We start from the raw sequence: 6,000 nt of genomic DNA, 5'->3' as shown, positions 1-6,000 counted from the left end.
ACACTCATCTCTCCACATGAAATTAATTTGCCACAATCTAAACATGTCATTTTAATCTTTCCAAAGTTCTAAATATTTGGGACCATTTCCCTTGCCTCTGATGCTGTCAGTGCCACTTCTTTGATGAATGTACTGGCAGGTCGGGGGTTCTCCTCCAAATCTCTCTTTCATGCAGCACTATAATTAATTGGTGCCACCTCTCCATATGACGATGCATGGTATAGTTACCATAACTATATTTTTTTTCGGTTCCTCTGGAGAGTACATCGTGGCAGATGAAGCGTGTAACGTACCGGGAATTTACCTTTTTTTGCATGTACAGGAAAGGAAAAAAAAAAATCGAGCGTCCGAGTTCTAAAGTGTCCCAGGGCCATTTTAGTACACCAGGCCCAAATCCAAAGAACAGGCCGCCATTTTGAGAGTCCTGTTGCAGCCGCCTGTCGCTGTAGCATCAAGAGCGGCCGAAACTCAGCTGAATGGCAACTGAAACGGTAAAGGGGCGCCCCACTACAGCAGACGAGCCTCCACCTAGGAAGGCCCGTTCACGCCGCCTCCCCCCCCCCCCCCTTCGGGCACCCCACGCCGTTATTCGGAGCAGTATTGTAGGATGGCCACACCAGTGCGGCAACTTGCTAGACATCACCTCGGTGGTAACCGAATCTCAGCGCCTTCTGGTGTCTTCTCTTCAGAAAATATTCTTGCGCTACCTTTGCTCCATTCGCACATCGGTCCGCTACTGACGCCATCTCACAGGCTAATGGGGCGCCCCACGCCGAGTTTCAGCATTGTAGGATGACCACACCAGTACAGCAACTTGCTAGACATCACCTCGGTGCCATCCGGATCTCGGCGCCCCACTGCAGATGAAGTGCCTCTCAACTATGAAACCACCACGGTGCCATCCGGATCTTGGCGCCTTGTGCTGGTTCCGGCCTATTCACACATCGGTCCGCTACTGACGCCATCTCACAGGCCAACGGGGCGCCCCACGCCGACTTTCAGCATTGTAGGATGGCCACACCAGTGCGGCAACTTGCTAGACATCACCTCGGTGCCATCCGGATCTTGGCATCTCAACGCCTAGTGGTATCTTCCATACAGAAAATATTGTTGCGCTGCCTTTGGCCCCATTCGCACATCGGTCCGCTACTGACGCCATCTCACAGGCCAACAGGGCGCCCCACGCCGACTTTTACCATTGTAGGATGGCCACACCAGTGCCACAACTTGCTAGACACCACCTCGGTGCCATCCGGATCTTGGCATCTCAGCGCCTTGTGGTGTCTTCTATTCAGAAAACATTGTCGCGCTGCCTTTGGCCCCATTCGCACATCGGTCCGCTACTGACGCGAACTCACAGGCCAACAGGGCGCCCCACGCCGACTTTCAGCATTGTAGGATGGCCACACCAGTGCTGCAACTTTCTGGACACCACCTCGGTGCCATCCGGATCTTGGCGCGTTGTGTTGCCTTCGGCCTATTCGCACATCGGTCCGCTACTGACGCCGCCTCACGTGCCAACGTATTTTCTCCGCATTTTATACCCTATGCCGCATAACAGGTCATGTGACTTGTTTATAAAACTTTTCATTGGTTCATTTTGGTTTCCTAATGATGGAAGGCTTGATCATATGACCTAAAAACAACACTTTTCATTGGATGAAAACTTTTTTTTTTCCCCAAACGATGAAAGCCCCACCTTGTTTCTGGATGTTTCAGACTGAAGCTGGCGTCACCATGAAAGCACCACCATCTCGTGGCTCCGTCGTAGTCATTCCGCGAGCAATCATGGCAGCCGCTCCCCACCAGAAGCCTGCAGGAGTCGGGGGCCCCCAAAACTTTTGATGAATCCTCAAGGCGGAGGGAACGCTTTCGAGAATGGGGTCCAAGACCTAGCAGACAAGCGTCCGATTTCCAAGGTGTCCCAGGGCCATTTCAGTGGACCAGGTCCAAAAAGGAAACAGCCTGCCGCCATTTTGAGAGTCCTGTGACAGCCGCCTATCGCTGCACCGCAAGAGTGGGCGCAACTCAGCTGAATTGCGGCTTTTGACACAGTGGACCAAAAGCGGACGGAATGGCAACTGAAACGGTAAAGGGGCGCCCCACTACAACAGACGAGACTCCACCTGGAGAGGCCCGTTCACGCCGCCTCCCCCGGGGCGCCCCACGCCGTTATTCGGAGCAGCATTGTAGGATACCAAAACCAGTGCGGCAACTTACTGGACATCACCTTGGTGCCATCGTTCTGCTGCCTTGGAACTATTCGCACAACAGTTTGCTACCGATGACCCACCCCCCGCGACGCCCCACGCCGGATTCCGAAATCAGTGAAATCTGGACGTTGTGCTGCGTTGGGACTATTCGCACAGCCGACCGCTACTTCGTTGTTTTTCCCTAAAAATGTTTATATGTTATTACTGTTTTTGTTTTCTTGTATATATTTATAAGTTATTAAAGTTTTATAATCTTACTACTTTGTTGGAGTGCTATATATTTTTAATGTGACACATAATTGTAAAAACTTTGATGTACAAAGAGTCATCCCTGGAATCTTCCGCTTCAGGCTCGGTCCCCTCCCCAATCACAATACAGGATGGTTTTCAGATAATAGGAACGCGTCTGCTGTGACGGATCTCATCGAGTGTGGGCCTTGATCTACTATAACTCCTTTGAAGAGGGGTGATTCTTTACAGCTGGGGCCATAAACTACATCTGCAGGGCTAGCTGATAGCCTAGGACCGGCCTGGACAATCGGACACAGAGGAAAAGGAGTGTCAGAGGGTGCGGTAGTGAATAGGGCGAAAGGGAGGTGTCGGGCGGGCACAGGGTGTGATTCTCAGGGAAGAGCAGCGCAGATGGGGGGTGGTTTATTACCCATGCATAAGACAGAGAGCGGGGGTGACCACTGCCTGGGGGAGATGCTTGCGAGGGTGGGGAGCCATGCTAGGAATCGACAGCGTGCAGAGAGTGCGTCTGGTCAAGGCATCTAAAATGACTGCCGTGCACGACAAAAGTGTGGCATTTTAAAAAAGGCAAGATGGCGCAGACAATGTTTTTCAACACTTCCTGATTTCCTTCCACTCGAACGTTAACAGACGTTGGGGCATATTACCAAAGTTAAGCGATATTTATCCCTAACGATGCTTAGCAACGAATTTTTTACCGCTAAGCATCTTCAGAAATTATCGCAGATAAACCTTGCTATTATCAAGGTTTATCGCAAATACGATAAAAAACGACCGCAATGCATTAATATCGTTGAAAACTCAGCGATATTCATGCATTACCGAGCTAATGCTCTTAGCCATGTTATCCACCTCCCATTGGATAACATGGCTAAGAACTGCTCAGGGCAGGTGGTAGCTTTTGGAGATATTCGCGCTTATCGCGAATATTTCCAAAAGTTGGTAATAGGAGATAGCGATGTTAGCGACTGTTTCCAGTCGCTAACATCTTGGCATGCCCACTTTGCATGTCATTAGTGATAAATATCACTCACATGCAAAGTGGGGCCCAAGATGGTCGCTATCTCCTACTAGCCGTCGCTAACTGGTGTTAGCAACAGCTAGGTAATACAGAGATAATTTTATCTCCGCGAAGCGGAGCGCTGTTACAGATATATATCTTGTTTTTGAACGTTAATTTCTCAAAATCCACTGAAGCACATATATTGAGACCTAGCAAAGGCACATCGAGCTACCAGTCCCTACAATTTTGCCAAGTTTCGTGCAAATCCATTCAGCCGTTCGATTATTATTATTATTTTTTTGTTTGCCCCGCGGGGCCCTTTTAAAACCTCCACATCAAACCTAAGAGGTCAAGGAGGATCTACTATGCCCCCTTATGGTCATTTGCCCCTTCGCTTTGGCCTCCTCTTGTCTCTCGATCCTACCGAGAGACAAGATGGCGGCCGCTACGGACTGTTTGCAATGTTTACAGACGCCGGAGAACCAATCAGCTTCGCAAACCTCCGTTACGCGAAGCGGAGCGCTGTTACAGATATATATTTTTTTTGAACGTTAATTTCTCAAAATCCACTGGAGCACATATATTGAGACCTAGCAAAGGCACATCGGGCTACCAGTCCCTAATATTTTACCAAGTTTCGTGCAAATCCATTCAGCCGTTCGATTATTATTATTATTATTTTTTTTTGCCCCGCGGGGCCCTTTTAAAACCTCCACATCAAACCTAGAGGGTCAGGGAGGATCTACTATGCCCCCTTATGGTCATTTGCCCCCTCGCTTTGGCCTCCGCTTGTCTCTCGATCCTACCGAGAGACAAGATGGCGGCCGCTACGGACTGTTTGGAATGTTCACAGACGCCAGAGAACCAATCAGCTTCGCTTCACAAAGCTCCGTAACGCGTAAAGTCCGCGAACCGGAGCGCTGCCCGGTCTGCTGTTACAGATATATATCTTTTTTTGAACGTTAATTTCTCAAAATCCACTGAAGCACATATATTGAGACCTAGCAAAGGCACATCGGGCTACCAGTCCCTACAATTTTGCCAAGTTTCGTGCAAATCCATTCAGCCGTTCGGGCTAAAAGTGAGGCCAACCGCCCTATGGAAAACTCAATGTTAAAAACACGTTTTGGGACCCCCCTTTTTTCTCGGCCCCCCCTTGACGAACCCCCCCCAAATTTTCAAGGGCTGCTCAGAAACAAAATGTGCCATTTTCCTGAAAATTTCAGCCAATTCCATCCACAACCGCCAAAGTTATTAGACATAGAATTTTCAAAAATCCCATAGAGAAAAAATCCTAACTACATATACCTACTGGCGACCGCCAGTAGGTAATATATATATATATATATATATATATATATATATATATATATATGCACCCTTTTAACAATATGAAGACACTTATGGTTGAATCATGTAAAAGTCTTCTGCTTTATATTTGGCTATGCCCAACACTCATGTAGGTATTCAAACTATCAGGTACTACCTATGCAGTCTTTGAATGATCCAGACACTACATATGCACTACTGTAATCACTCAGGCATTACTGCTGCACTCATGCAATCACTAAGGTATTACCCATGCACTGTTTCAATCATGTAGTCACTACCCATGCACTTATATAATCACCCAGGCACTACCTATGCAATCACCCAGGTATTACTCATGCATTCTTTCATCACCCAGCCACTACTCATCCACTAATATAATCACCCAGGCATTACCGTTGCACTCCTTCAATCATGGAGGCACTACCCTTGTACTTATGTAACCACTCAGCCAGTAGTCAAGCTTTTTTGAAATCACACAGGCACTATGCTTGCACTACTTTATTCACTTAGGCACTACCTCAGTATTCCTGCAATCACCCAAAAAGTACCCATGGACTTATAAAATCACCTAGTAACTTTATATGTAGTCATGTAAATCCCCAGATATTACGCTTGTTGTCGTGCAATCACCCAGGTGTTACCTATGTACCCCTTTAATCTCCCAGAAGTTCTCCCTGTACTCATGAAATTACCAATGCATTAGGTACACAGTGCTTCATTCAGCCAGCCACTATCTTTCCACTCTTTCAATCACACAGGCACTACTCTTGTACTTATGGAATCACCCAGCCACTACTTGTGCACATATCAAATCACCCAGGCACAAACTCTGCGCTTCTGTAATCACTCAGGTAGTATCTTATTACTTTTGTAATCACCCAGACAGTACTCATGGACTTCACCCATTTACTTTCTATGTATTCCAGTAATCCCACAGATATTACCCCTGCAGTCATGCAATCACCCACTCACTAGTTATGTACTATCCCTGCTATCATGCAGGTTGTACCTATGTTGATAAGAGTTCAACTAGGCGGTATGTTTGTGTTCCTTTATTAACTTAGGCACTAACTCTATAGTCCTCAATCTCCGGGGCCAGGCATGCACAGCCACCATTAGCCGGTGGTGGCTAAGTGTGTGACACAGTGACCTGCAGAGGCGGCCCGACTAGGTTTTGGTGCGGCCTGCAGGACCTGCGCT

The sequence above is a fragment of the Lissotriton helveticus genome, chromosome 5_1, assembly GCF_964261635.1.
Source record: "Lissotriton helveticus chromosome 5_1, aLisHel1.1, whole genome shotgun sequence".
Taxonomy (NCBI): domain Eukaryota; kingdom Metazoa; phylum Chordata; class Amphibia; order Caudata; family Salamandridae; genus Lissotriton; species Lissotriton helveticus.
The sequence above is the reverse complement of the archived record's forward strand: the minus strand, read 5'-3'. Positions refer to the sequence as shown.